Below are 16,007 nucleotides of genomic sequence, written 5' to 3'. Positions count from 1 at the left end.
TAGACACTAAAAAGGTGGCATTCACACAAAGCATGTCTAAACTAAGCAAATGACATAGCAATGCAAGATACCATACGCACCATATGAGCATCATAACCCTGCCAAGTTAGAGCATGCACCTGTGGGGGAAAATAGGATTGGTCATCTGTCTCTGAATCCTCCTCTAAGGAGCTATCTGTAACCAGCAAGACACGTGCTTCGTCAGATAGCATTGTCTGCTCTGAAGACCTTGTTTTCACTCTAGATTTTTCCATGACTGTGCCGAATGACTGATGCACAGGAAGAGTAATTGAATGTACTAAATTTTTTGACAAATTTAACATGTAATAAAAAATGATGTCATGATATAAGTCACATATAAGATGACTGGCTAACCAGGGTGGCATTGAAAAATTCACATATATGATGCCTGGCTAAACAAGATGACATTGCATGATTCACATATACGACAAAGAAACTAAATAGATGGCATTGACACAAAGCCTGTCTAAACTAAGCAGATGATATCTTTGATGTATACAGTAAGCAATGCAAGGCACCATATGCATGATATTACCAACATCAACATGCCAAGTTAGAGAGAAGACCTCATGGGGTAAATATGAGTGGTCTTCTGCTTCTGAATCCCCCTCAGAACAGTTATCTTCCTCTTGATTACGATCCGAAATGGGTGGAGGGGGGGCTGCCTTTGCGCCCACCATGGAGCGACGTCTGCATGAAATTTTATTGCCACGCAAGGCTCTTCTCTTTTTCTCTACATGTTCAGTTCCATTGTGTACAATAACTGACATGCATAGGAATAAAACATAGTGAGATTATGTAAGGAGTGCATGCACAAATCCAGAGTGATGGTAGCAAACTATGGATAGACCCAAAACAAATGATAGCAGGCAGAAAATAGCTTTAGTTAAAAAATACAGATAATGGCTCCTTTAATGTTTGTTTGCACCCAACATGAAACTCATAGTAGACACCCGAGATTAACCAGATAGTAGACAGATAGTACTAATTGCTGCTCCAATATGTACCCCACAACCATTTATAAACTCAAGTTTCAGCATAAGTTTGGACCCGAGTCGGAGTCTAATAGGTGAACACGACGATAAAGTAGCATGTCATCATATTAAGCGATGCATAACGTAAGCAGACACAGAAGAGTGCTACCTCTCTTGTGGACCCGTGTAGTCCTCAAGGTCATCTGCTCAGTTGATGGTGGTAATGCAGTTGTCGTGGCTGCCGGCGGCGGGGAAGAAGATCTGAGGCGGCGAAAGACAGTCTGGAGAGCGGATCCCTGCTGTGGTGAACCCTTCCGTCGTTGGAGCAGCTGAGCTGGGGTGGAACACATCACCGTATGAGCAGGACAAACCACACAAGGTTTTCTTTGACAGATATCTGTAACAGAAGTAATTGTGTAAGGGCTTGTTTGAATTTGAGGATTCTAACAATGCAAGGACAGGAAATAGACAGGAATAGGATAGGAATGCACGTGCAAAACAGAGAATTTAAATACATAGGATTTCTGCCAATCTGGGTGTTTGGTTCACAAGAAATGGAAGATCACAGGATGCAAAGAATCATGTTGAGATTAAGTCAAACCACAAGAAGTGTACAACCTCTTTGGCGAAGCCATGTCGATCTCAGCGTGATTGAGTTGGCCGGTGAGGATGCTCTGGCTGACTTGGCTGTCGGAGGAGGGGAAAAAGATCTTAGGCGTCTGGAGATGGAGCCTGAGGTACGCCTCCGCTGGGATGGAGGGTTTCGTCGTTGGAGCAGCTCCGGTGAGTTGTACGACACCGAGGCTGAAGCAGGGCAAGAGAGACAATGTTAACCTGAGTGGAATTCTAATAGCATCTCCAATAGATGATGTAAAATACTTAACCACAAAGTGCTAGATGTATACATCAGCCGCTCATCTCTAAACTTAACTGTCGAAACTGAATTTTGGTGTCGAAACTGAATTTTACTGTCGAAACTGAACGCACTAGAGGTGAGGCTACAAGTCACTCGACTGCTTTTTTCATCTCTGGTTAGTCGATCTTGTAGCCGTTGGATATGAAATCAAGGGCCTGCAGTTCATCTTCAACCTCCAACCCCTGAGCCGCCAGCCACCACCGGCCAAACAGCCGCCCCCGCCGCCCGCGGCCGGCGGTGCGCTGCCCCGCCCGCCCCGAAAACACTCCCCACCACCGGCCCACCGCCACCCCGTCCATCCCTGTAGGCCCTCCGTGCCGAGCTTTTTCTTCGGCGATCCCCACACCACCGCCCCACCACCGCCGGTGACCACCGCCCCCACCCTGAACCCTAAGATAGGCAGTGGGGTACTGCTACCTCTTGAGCTTGCGTTGGACTTCCCCAAAGAGGAGAGGATGATGCACAGAGTAGCGTAAGTATTTCCCTCAATTTTTGAGAACCAAGGTATCAATCTAGTAGGAGGCCACGCTCAAGTCCCTCGTACCTGCACAAAACGATAGCTACTCGCAACCAACGCGATTAGGGGTTGTCAATCCCTTCACGGCCACTTACAAGAGTGAGATCTAATAGATATAATATTTTTGGTATTTTTGGTATAAAGATGCAAAGTGAAAAGTAAAGCCAAAGTAAAAAGTAAAACAAGATTAAAGTGATGGAGATTGATATGATGAGAATAGACCCGGGGGCCATAGGTTTCACTAGTGGCTTCTCTCAAGAGCATAAGTATTCTACGGTGGGTGAACAAATTAATGTTGAGCAATTGACAGAATTGAGCATAGTTATGAGAATATCTAGGCATGATCATGTATATAGGCATCACGTCCGTGACAAGTAGACCGAAACGATTCTGCATCTACTACTATTACTCCACTGATCGACCACTATCCAACATGCATCTAGAGTATTAAGTTAAAAACAGAGTAATGCTTTAAGCAAGATGATATGATGTAGAGAGATAAATTCATGCAATATGAAATAAACCTCATCTTGTTATCCTCGATGGCAACGATGCAATACGTGCCTTGATGCCCCTTCTATCACTGGGAAATGACACTGCAAGATCGAACCCAAAGCTAAGCACTTCTCCCATGGCAAGAACTACCAATCTAGTTAGCCAAACCAAACGGATAATTCGAAGAGACTTGCAAAGATAACCAATCATACATAAAAGAATTCAGAGAAGATTAAAATATTATTCATAGATAGACTTGATCATAAACTCACAATTCATCGGTCTCAACAAACACACCGCAAAAATAAGATTACATCGAATAGATCTCCACAAGAGAGGGGGAGAACTTTGTATTGAGATTCAAAGAGAGAGAAGAAGCCATCTAGCTACTAAGTATGGACCCGAAGGTCTGAGGTAAACTACTCACACTTCATCGGAGAGGCTATCATGATGTAGAAGCCCTTCGTGATGACGGCCCTCTTTCGGCGGAGCTCCGGAACAGGCCCCAAGATGGGATCTCGTGGATACAGAAAGTTGCGGCGGTGGAATTAGGTTTTTGGCTCCTGTTCTGATTGTTTGGGGGTACGTAGGTATATATAGGAGGAAAGAGTACGTCGGTGGAGCTCCGAGGGGCCCACGAGGCAGGGGGGGCGCCCTGGGGGTGGGCGCGCCTCCCACCCTCGCGACCTCCTCTTTAACTCCTTGGAGTAGGGTCCAAGTCTCCTGGATCACGTTCAGTGAGAAAATCACGTTCCCGAAGGTTTTATTCCGTTTGGACTCCGTTTGATATTCTGTTTCTCCGAAACACTAAAATAGGCAAAAAAAAACTATTCTGGGCTGGGCCTGCGGTTAATAGGTTAGTCCCAAAAATAATATAAAAGTGGAAAATAAAGCCCAATATAGTCCAAAACAGTGGATAATATAGCATGGAGCAATCAAAAATTATAGATACATTGGAGACATATCAGGCATCCCCAAGCTTAATTCCTGCTCGTCCTCGAGTAGGTAAATGATAAATTGGAATTTTTGGTGCGGAGTGCTACTTGGCATAATTTCAATGTAATTCTTCTTAATTGTGGCATGAATATTCAGATCCATAAGATTCAAGACAAAAGTTTATATTGACATAAAAATAATAACACTTCAAGCATACTAACAAAGCAATTATGTCTTCTCAAAATAACATGGCCAAAGAAAGTTATCCCTACAAAATCATATAGTCTGGCTATGCTCTATCTTCACCACACAAAGTATTTAAATCATGCACAACCCCGATGACAAGCCAAGCAATTGTTTCATACTCTAACTTTTTCAAAACTTTTTCAATCTTCACGCAATACATGAGCATGAGCCATGGATATAGCACTATAGGTGGAATAGAATGGTGGTTGTGGAGAAGACAAAAAGAGGGGAAGGTAGTCTCACATCAACTAGGTGTATCAACGGGCTATGGAGATGCCCATCAATAGATATCAATGTGAGTGAGTAGGGATTGCCATGCAACGGATGCACTAGAGCTATAAGTATATGAAAGCTCAAAAAGAAACTAAGTGGGTGTGCATCCAACTTGCTCGCTCATGAAGACCTAGGGCAATTTGAGGAAGCCCATCATTGGAATATACAATCCAAGTTCTATAATGAAAGATTCCCACTAGTATATGAAAGTGATAACATGAGAGACTCTCTACTATGAAGATCATGGTGCTACTTTGAAGCACAAGTGTGGTAAAAGGATAGTAACATTCTCCCTTATCTCTTTTTCTCTCATTTTTTTATTTTTTTATTTGGGCCTTTTTTTATGGCCTCTCTTTTTTTCTCTTTTTTTATTTGGGCTTCTTTGGCCTCTTTTTTTGTCCGGAGTCTCATCCCGACTTGTGGGGAATCATAGTCTCCATCATCCTTTCCTCACTTGGGACAATGCTCTAATAATGATGATCATCACACTTTTATTTTTCTTACAACTCAACAATTACAACTCGATACTTAGAACAAAATATGACTCTATGTGAATGCCTCCGGCGGTGTACCGGGATATGCAATATGACAATGATGAATGTGTCATGATAAACGGAACAGTGGAAAGTTGCATGGCAATATATCTCGGAATGGCTATGGAAATGCCATGATAGGTAGGTATGGTGGCTGTTTTGAGGAAGGTATATGGTAGGTGTATGATATCGGCGAAAGGTGTGCGATATTAGAGAGGCTAGCAAAGGTGGAAGGGTGAGAGTGCGTATAATCCATGGATTCAACATTAGTCATAAAGAACTCATATACTTATTGCAAAAATCTAGAAGTTATCAAAGCAAAGTATTACGCGCATGCTCCTAGGGGGATAGATTGGTAGGAAAAGACCATCGCTCGTCCCCGACCGCCACTCATAAGGAAGACAATCAATAAATAAATCATGCTCCGACTTCATCACATAACGGTTCACCATACGTGCATGCTACGGGAATCACAAACTTTAACACAAGTATTCTTTAAATTCACAACTACTCAACTAGCATGACTTTAATATTATCACCTCCATATCCCAAAACAATTATCAAGCATCCAACTTTTCTTAGTATTCAACACACTCAAAAAGAAAGTTTCACAAATCTTGAATACCAAGCATATTATTATTAAGCAAATTACCATGCTATTAAGAGACTCTCAAAATAATTTAAGTGAAGCATGAGAGATCAATAGTTTCTTTAAAACATAATCCACCACCGTTCTCTAAAAGATCTAAGTGAAGCACATAGAGTAAAACTACATAGCTCAAAAGATATAAGTGAAGCACATAGAGCAAAACTACTTAGCTCAAAAGATATAAGTGAATCACATAGAGTATTCTATCAAATTTTAATTCATGTATGGCTCTCTCAAAATGTGTGTACAGAAAGGATGATTGTGTCATACTAAGACACAAAGACAAAAATAATACAAGACGATCCAAGCAAAATACATATCATGTTGGTGAATAAAAATATAGCTCCAAGTAAATCACCGATGGAAGTGGACGAAAGAGGGGATGCCTTCCAGGGCATCCCCAAGCTTTGACTTTTTGGTGTACTTGGATTATCTTGGGTGTGCCATGGGAATACCCAAGCTTAGGCTCTTGCCACTCCTTGTTCCATAATCCATCACAAGAGTTCACCCAAAACTTGAAAACTTCACAACACAAAACTCAATAGAAATCTCGTGAGCTCCGTTAGAGAAAGAAAACAAAAGACCACTTCAAGGTACTGTAATGAACTCATTCTTTATTTATATTGGTGTTAAACCTAATGTATTCCAACTTCTCTATGGATTATAAACTATTTTACTAACCGTAGATTCACCAAAATAAGCAAACAACACACGAAAAACAGAATCTGTCAAAAACAGAACAGTCTGTAGTAATCTGTAACTAACGCAAACTTCTTGAACCCCAAAAATTCTAAAATAAATTGCTGGACGTGAGGAATTTATCTATTAATCATCTTAAAAAAGAATTAACTAAATATCACTCTTCAAATAAAAATGAAAGCAGTTCTCGTGAGCGCTAAAGTTTCTGTTTTTTTACAGCAAGTTCAACAAGACTTTCCCCAAGTCTTCCCAACGGTTCTACTTGGCACAAACACTAATTAAACACAAAAAACACAACCAAAACAGAGGCTAAATAATTTATTTATTACTAAACAGGAGCAAAAATCAAGGAATAAAATAGAATTGGGTTGCCTCCCAACAAGCGCTATCGTTTAACGCCCCTAGCTAGGAATAAAAGCGAGGATAGATCTAGGTATTGCCATCTTTGGTAGGCAATCCATAAGTGGCTCTCATGATAGTTTCATATGGCAATTTTATTTTATTTCTTGAAAAGTGTTCCATGCCCTTTTTTAATGGAAATTGAAATCTAATATTCCCTTCCTTCATATCAATAATCGCACCAACCGTTCTAAGGAAAGGTCTACCAAGAATAATAGGGCAAGAAGGATTGCAATCTATATCAAGAACAATGAAATCTACGGGCACATAATTCCTATTTGCAACAATAAGAACATCATTAATCCTTCACATAGGTTTCTTAATAGTGGAATCCGCAAGATGCAAGTTTAGAGAGCAATCATCAAGATTACGGAAATCTAGCAAATCACACAAAGTCTTGGGAATAGTAGAGACACTAGCACCCAAATCACACAAAACATAAAACTCATGATCTTTAATTTTAATTTGAATAGTTGGTTCCCACTCATCATAGAGTTTTCTAGGGATAGAAACTTTCAACTCAAGTTTTTCTTCATAAGATTGCATCAAGGCATCAACAATATGTTCGGTGAAGGCTTTATTTTGACCATAAGCATGTGGAGAATTTAGCATGGATTGCAACAAGGAAATACAATCAATTAAAGAGCAACTTTCATAATTAAATTCCTTGAAATCCAATATAGTGGGTGTAGCAACATCTAGATTTTTTTTTCTTTCAATCCCACTTTTATCCATTTCATCATAAAGATCTAAATAATCCGAATTTTTAGAACACCTTCTAGGTAAAGGAAGATCATATTCAGTTTCATCAAGATTCATATTGCAAAACAAAGATTTAATAGGAGACACATCAATAACTTTTAGATCTTCATCTTGATTTTCATAGGAATTGGAGGAACACGCTTTAATAAAGGCATCTTTGGAAGCACGCATCCTAGCGGTTCTTTCCTTGCATTCATCAATGGAAATTCTCATGGCTTTGAGAGACTCATTGATATCATGCTTAGGAGGAATAGATCTAAGATTTAAAGAATCAATCTCAAGAGAAATTCTATCAACGTTCCTAGCCAGATCATCAACTTTAAGCAATTTCTCTTCAAGCAAAGCATTAAAATTATTTTGTGAATTCATAAACTCTTTAACACTATTCTAAAATTCAGAGGGCATCTTATTATAATTTCCATAAGAGTTGTTGTAGGAATTCCCATAATTATTAGAAGGATTACTAGGATATTGCCTAGGATTAAAATTCCCTCTATAAGCGTTGTTACCAAAATTATTCCTACCAACAAAATTCACATGCATAGATTCATTGTTATTCTCAATCAAAGTAGACAAAGGCATATCATTAGTGTCAGTGTCAAAACCGGCGGATCTCGGGTAGGGGGTCCCGAACTGTGCGTCTAAGGCAGATGGTAACAGGAGGCAGGGGACACAATGTTTTACCCGGGTTCGGGCCCTCTTGATGGAGGTAAAACCCTATGTCCTGCTTGATTAATACTGATGAAATGGGTAGTACAAGAGTAGATCTACCACGAGATCAGAGAGGCTAAACCCTAGAAGCTAGCCTATGGTATGATTGTATGTTGTCCTACGGACTAAAACCCTCCGGTTTATATAGACACCGGAGAGGTAGGGTTACACAAGGTCGGTTACAAAGGAGGAGATACACATATCCGTATTGCCTAGCTTGCCTTCCACGCCAGGTAGAGTCCCATCCGGACACGAGACGAAGTCCTCAATCTTGTATCTTCATAGTCTAACAGTCCGGCCAATAGAGATAGTCCGGCTATCCGGAGACCCCCTAATCCAGGACTCCCACAGTAGCCCCTGAACCAGGCTTTCAATGACGATGAGTCCGGCGCGCTGTATTTTCTTCGGCATTGCAAGGCGGGTTCCTCCTCCGAATACACCACAAATATATTTGAATATAAGGATAGTGTCTGACCCTGCAAAATAAGTTCCACATACCACCGTAGAGAGAATAATATTTCCACAAATCCAGTTTGCTGACTTGTTTTGGCAACACGACATTATGTCACGGCCCGGAGATTATTCGAACTGTTTCCTCTAACTAGCCCCGCACATAACGCTAGGCAGATTTTTGACACGTCTTCACAAAGCAGAGATCGTGTCCCCTTATCATGGGATTCTCATCAATACGGGTGTGGGTAACCCAACCGTGCCATCGATTACGGCGCTTGGGAGACGAGCGAGTTTTACCAGGCTAGTGGGGACACAGAGTTTCGTCCGCCCATATAAAGGGATAAGGATTTACCTTTTCATCCATGCCTTCTTCCTCCTTTGCTCATCCACCTTCGCACACTCGAGCTCCAGCGCCCAAGTTCGCATTTCCCACCTCGACCTTCTCCAACCATGTCCGGAGCGGGAGGCAGATGGATGGTCTCCTCCGTCACGGAGGGACACGTCAAGAAGCTGAGGAGAGCCGGATACTTGCCCGACGACATCGCGCACCGGCTCCCAGAGGAGGGGCAGCTCATACCCACCCCCAGGCCCCATGAGAGGGTAGTGATACGTCTCCGTCGTATCTACTTTTCCAAACACTTTTACCCTTGTTTTGGACTCTAATTTGTATGATTTGAATGGAACTAACCCGGACTGACGTTGTTTTCAGCAGAATTACCATGATGTTGTTTTTTGTGCAGAAAACAAATATTCTTGGAATGACCTGAAACCCCACGGGAGGTCTTAGAAAAAATAATAAAAAATCCTCGCCAAATATGAAGAACAGGGGGCCCACACCCTTCTGACGAGAGTGGGGGGCGCGCCCCCTACCTCGTGGGCCCCCTGGAGACCCTCCGACGCCAACTCCACCTCTATATATTTGCTTTCAGAGAGAAAAAATCAGATAGAAGAAATCATCATGTTTTACGATACGGAGCCACCGCCAAGCCCTAAAACCTCTCGGGAGGGCTGATCTGTAGTCCGTTCGGGGCTCCGGAGAGGGGGATTCGTTGCCGTCATCATCATCAACCATCCTCCATCACCAATTTCATGATGCTCACCGGCGTGCGTGAGTAATTCCATCATAGGCTTGCTGGACGGTGATAGGTTGGATGAGATTTATCATGTAATCGAGTTAGTTTTGTTAGGGTTTGATCCCTAGTATCCACTATGTTCTGAGATTGATGTTGCTATGACTTTGCTATGCTTAATGCTTGTCACTAGGGCCCGAGTGCCATGATTTCAGATCTGAACCTATTATGTTTCCATGAATATATGTGAGTTCTTGATCCTATCTTGCAAGTCTATAGTCACCTACTATGTGTTATGATCCGGCAAACCCGAAGTGACAATAATCGGGACCACTCCCGGTGATGACCATAGTTTGAGGAGTTCATGTATTCACTATGTGCTAAGTTTCCAATAGGACCCCGCTGCCACGGGAGGGTAGGACAAAAGATGTCATGCAAGTTCTTTTCCATAAGCACGTATGACTATATACGGAATACATGCCTACATTACATTGATGAACTGGAGCTAGTTCTGTGTCACCCTATGTTATGACTGTTACATGATGAACCGCATCCGGCATAATTATCCATCACTGATCCGGTGTCTACGAGTTTTCCATATACTGGTTTACGCTTATTTACTTTTCCGTTGCTACTGTTACAATCACTACAAAATACCAAAAATATTACTTTTGCTGTCTTTACTTTTGTTGCCGCTACCACCACTATCATATTACTTTGCTACTAAACACTTTGCTACAGATACTAAGTTTCCAGGTGTGGTTGAATTGACAACTCAGCTGCTAATACTTGAGAATATTCTTTGGCTCCCCTTGTGTCGAATCAATAAATTTGGGTTGAATACTCTACCCTCGAAAGCTGTTGTGATCCCCTATACTTGTGGATTATCAGGTAGCGTTCCTCACCCATTTCCTCCGCGAACTGGGATTTCCTCTCCACCCATTTGTCCGGGGGCTCATGTTCTACTACGGCCTGGATTTCCACGATCTGGCCCCGAACTTCATCCTCAACATCTCGGCGTTTATCGCCGTGTGCGAGGCTTTCCTCCGCATCAAGCCCCACTTCGGCTTATGGCTGAAGACTTTCAATGTCAAGCCGAAGGTAGTGAGCGGCCGCCAGGCAGAGTGCGGAGGCGCCATGGTAGGCAAGATGCCCAACGTCACATGGCTCGAGGGCTCCTTCGTGGAGACCATAAAGGGGTGGAAATCGGGGTGGTTCTACATCACCGAGCCGCGTGACCCTACATGGGTAGCGGCCCCCGAGTTCCGATCTGGCTTCCCCACACGGCTCACCTCCTGGCAAGAGAAGGGCCTGTCCTGGGGTAGTTCGGGAGAGCTGACCGGACTCCAAACATGTATTCAAAATATGGTGGACAAGAAGCTCAAACTCGTCAACGTGGTCCAGGTCATGCTCCACCGCCGGATCCTCCCGTGCCAACAACGGGCCTTCAACTTGTGGGAGTTCGACCCGGCGCAGCACTGAACTCTAAACAATCTCTTCGACACAACTCATGAAGATGCCTGGAGGGTGCTGTTCAAGAGTGCCGAGGTCCCCCCTCCCATTATGGAGGATCGTGGATTCAGCGCAAAGCGCCAAGCCAGCATGGTAAGCTGCTTTACCTCTTACAGGATACTTATTTTTCATAGATTGACTCCCTGCGGGATCTAAACTCCCGTACCTTTGACCGGACTGGCAGGAGAAGGCCGGACAGATCGACTGTCCGGCTCCTTTGCCCGAAGGCCCAACAAACGCTCTTCTGGCGAAGATGCTGACTCCGGCTCCTTATACGGTGCCGAAGAAGACCAAGAAGGCCAAGGGAACCCGAAAGAGTTCCCGATGCCAGGCGTCATTGGACTCACCGTCCGAGGACTCTACGGCACAATACTCTCCCGAAGACGAGGATGCGGGAGAAGATGCTCCCCCTCTAGACGGGGGAGACAAGAAAAGGAAGGCCGCCCCAACTGGGGAGGCCGAAGGGTCCAAGAAGGGGAGAACTCTCCTTCCGGACAGCTCTACCACCGCCGCCGACGGCGAAGACGAGTGGCTGCCCAGGGCCAAGCCCCTGGGGAAGTCGTAAGTATTCGGATACCAAAGTAACTCATAGTATTCCTTTGTCACACTACTTCACCTAACGCCGAAATATGATTATGCAGGCCGCCCCGAGCCCGTATCGATGTATCATCGGACGGCTCCCTAGGCTCGTCGGACATGGATAGCGATCTAGTCCCGACCACCACCTCCCCTCATCCAGCGGATGACGCCGAGGTGCTGTCTCACGAGGCACCGAGACGAGGGGAGACAGTCCTGGAGGCGCCTCAAGGCGGACTCCCGGACTCCGGGAGCCGAGGGGACAAGGCCCCTCAGAGCTCCGAGTTCAGCCCTCAGCCGAACACCGCGCCGGAACCTCCAGTGGGTCGGGACTCGGGTAGGCGGCCTCCTTCTAAGAGGGGCGAGACGCCTATACCAGTGACCTCTATCCATCCAGAGGCGTCGTACAATCTGCTGGAAGCGCTTCGTAGCGCTTCCATCGGCGAGGAGCACCGCACTATCATGAGTGCGGTGATCCAGAAGGTTCTGTCCGCCAAGAGCGGATTGACTGAAGCCTGTGCCAGCCTTCTAATAGGCTTTGAGGTAAGTGTTTACAATATAGGAAAATATTACCGCATAGACAGTAGCCCCTGATGCTCTGTTCGGTGTTCACAAAGAAAAAGCCGAACAAAGGATCAAACAATATCGCAAGAGTCTAATATGAGTATGTCAATATGCATATGCAGGCTTCGCTGCTGGCGTCTGCCGCACTAACTGCGGAGGTCGCCGTACTGAAGCAGGACCTTAAAGGGTCCCAGGACAAGCTTGGCCTTGCCAAGAGGCAGCTCGAGTAGAACAAAGGTAAGTAGTACCTAGTCTGTGGATATGTATAAAAAGAGTGCGATTGCAAAATGACAGGATCATCATGAATTTGCCAGGGGCCACGACCGAAGTGGCGACCCTAAAGCAAGCGCTGTCCGAGGCCGAAGATAAAGCGGCCAAGGAGTGCACCGAGCGAGAAAAGCAAGAGGCTCAGGTGGGCGATGTGCAGCAAGAGCTCCAGGCTCTCGTGACGAAGCACGAGGCGTTGGAGCTTGACTCAAAGACATGAGAGTCTGAGCTTGCCGCGGCCCACGAGAGCATAAAAAGTGCCAAGGCCAAAGCCCAAAAGGTCCTCTAGGAGATCGACGCAATGAAGAAGATAGCGGCGAGTAAGGCATTCTATATGCAAACCAAGCATGTAAAAGTAAATTACCAATTACTTACCCGAATTCGGAGCTCTCCAGGAGCATTCACAGATTTGCCCCGTAGCGTGTCGGATGCCGCACAGTTTTACCAGGCCGAGGAGGGAAGCTCAACGGAGAAGCTGTTCTGGTCTCAGTATACTGGGACCGAACACCCGATGCCTCTGAGCGACCAGCTAAAGCAGCTAGTCGAGCTGTACAAGGCGGCCGAACAGGCCATGAAGGGCCTTATAGTCCGGCTGTGGCCTGGCGACGCCCTTCCGAACAGCTACTTCGGCCTGGTGAGGCGGCTTGTGGATGCCTTCCCATGGCTGGAGGTCGTCAAGCGGTTCGTCTGCATTGAAGGTGCATGCCGGGATTTCGCCCGTGTGAAGGTGCAGTGGGCCAAGCTAGACGCCGTGAAGCTGATCAAGGAAGGGCCGCCGCAGGGCAAGAGCATCGCTCCCCCGAAATTTATTATGAGGGTGTCCTGAAGGGTGCCCGTCTTATAGCGAACGAATGTTCAAAGGATGTAATATTTGAGTAAACTTGCTCGTGTGATCCTGTATGATGAAAACTTGTTTCATATGCGCTATGCAATGCTTGTGTGAATTTAAAATATTACCTTCTGTTTGGCTGTTTATCGAATCTGAGAGATGGCTAGTCCTCGGCTTCTGCCCCCATGCCACGAGTGCTGGGGTGTTCGGGATAAACCTGAGCACTCCTGTTCCCATGTTTGGGTCCTTCGAGGGAGGTGCTCAGCACAACGAACAAGGCAACCGAACTAATAATGCTTTATCACTCTCACTTAGCCATAGAATTCTATAATTTTAAATTTCGGCGAAGCCCCTAGTATTCGGAAGGCCGAATTTGGGGCGCGATACACGCCTTTAAGCCGGACAAGGCCGGCCCCTCGCTCTAAGCGGCATAAGTCTTTAGGGACTCGAAAACCTCGCCGAACAGCGACCAGTCCCTCGCCTTATCATGACAGTCAGTTTTAGCTTTCTCTACTAAGGTGCTGAACCCAGCAGAACCGGGGCACAATCGCAATAGTTCTCCTAGCGCTACCTTAGCCGATAGAGCGGAACGTAAGGTACCAAAACATAGGAGCCGGGCAAACCCAACATTTAACCAAAGACATGATTCGGAGCTGATGCATATAATGCTATAAGTTCAGGGTGCCGCACTTGTGAAAGTGTTCGGACTTTTCACACCGCATTGTGGGGTATGTAAGCCCCTGGTGTATTTGCCGTACCAGAGTGTACGGTTGCAAGGCGTCATTAATGAACACACACACACACACACACATATATATATATATATCAAGAATGCAATAATAGTCGTAATATTATGCATTGTTTATTCAAAAAGGTGCGTTAAAGCAGAATGATACAGATGGTGCGATAAGCAAAGAGTAGGACTATGTCCCTTCCAAGGGCAAGCTGAGAAACAGTATTAAATCAAATATTTCGCTTGTTATTGTAATCCACCTGGGAATTCCGTGGTGTGACGTAGCTTTCTACCTCCTTGGTTGCTGCATCATGTGTTCGGCAGTAGTGCTGCCGGACAGGGTTTCCAGAGATTAAGGTCCTGAAAAAAGAGAAAAATAACCAAACGGGAAGCCCCTAGTGTGGTTTAAGCCGCGTCTTGCGGTGTGCCGCAGTTGTGCCCCCCTCCCCACCTGTGCCCATGGTATTTTTAATGCATAATTATGTACGCGTGGCACGAGTTCCGCTGTTTGGCTGGGATTGGGGTGGGGGCCGCATTGCTACACGAGCTCAGATCGCGCCAGGCGGTCTATGTGCCGATTGCTCCGAGCGCGCTTGAAGGTGTCCGGGTCTTGAAACGCCGAACTGGTGGATTGGCTTGAGAGGCTGCTTTGCGCTTCTGCTGCGAGGGCCGCAGTGTGCTCCTCTGTTCGGAGAGAGCGCTCTGTGTTTCCATTGACTGTAATAACCCCACGAGGTCCTGGCATCTTGAGCTTGAGGTATGCATAATGCGGTACCGCATTGAATCTCGAAAATGCGTGTCAGGACCCCGATTCTAAGTCACGCCGATCTAGCATGTAAAACCTCATATCACTTTGCGGCCTCACGCTCGGTATTCCCACAGGTGTCGCCTTACTATGGCCCGGGACCGTTTGCGCCTTTTTGCTCACGTATATGATAGTATCGCTAGCATCCATATGACAAAGAACTCGGGCCGACATGACTAGTCATGAACCCAAAGTGGCACTGACTTACAGGGACAGGCATACATGAAACAACATCGAGCATGTCGGTCATCAGCGTGTGAATCCGGGCTGTAGCAACTGGGCTAACAGGACTCCGGTAAACCGGGCTGTAGCAGGCTAGCAGGACTCCGGAAGTCACCATGTGACATTTCCCCGAAGGGACAGACACATGGACGAAGTGAATCACATGCCGGCCAGTCTAAGTGTTCCGGAGCAGTAGTGCTGGGCTAGTAGGACTCCGGTGAACCGGGCTATAGCAGACTACCATGGCTCAGTGGAAGCACTAGACTACATTTCCCCATAAGAGAGGCTACCAAGGATAAACAACTAGGTTGTCGGATCCCACACATAGCAATACATGTTACACGTACGCATAACATGCAAGTATGTGTTGTACAACATGGCATCACAACATAACGCGAACTCATATAGATAAAGGCCCAGAAGAGCCACATAGCATTAATACAAACAGAGGTCACATGACCCATCATTCAGAGCATACAAGCAACGGAAGCATTACATGTCTGAGTACAGACAACAACAAAAGAAAAAGGCTGAGAAGCCTGACTATCTACAAGTCGCTCCCAAGGGTACAAGATCGTAGCAGAGGTAACAAGCTACTCGTCAAGTCCAAGCGGTACTACTAGTGAGACAGATGTCTCACCTGCAAAACATAAATAAAGCAAACGTGAGTACAAAGGTACTCAACAAGACTTACATCAGATCCTATCATACATGCATTTGTATCAAGAAGGTAATGTGGGGTTTAGTTGCAGCAAGGCAGCTTTGACTCAGTGGCTATCCTGTTCTACGACAACGAGAAACTTCTTTGAGATGAGGCAGCGCACATGAGTCCACTAATCACCACA

The sequence above is a fragment of the Triticum aestivum genome, chromosome 7A (genome assembly GCF_018294505.1).
Source record: "Triticum aestivum cultivar Chinese Spring chromosome 7A, IWGSC CS RefSeq v2.1, whole genome shotgun sequence".
Taxonomy (NCBI): Eukaryota; Viridiplantae; Streptophyta; class Magnoliopsida; order Poales; family Poaceae; genus Triticum; species Triticum aestivum.
This window is presented reverse-complemented; position numbering follows the sequence as displayed.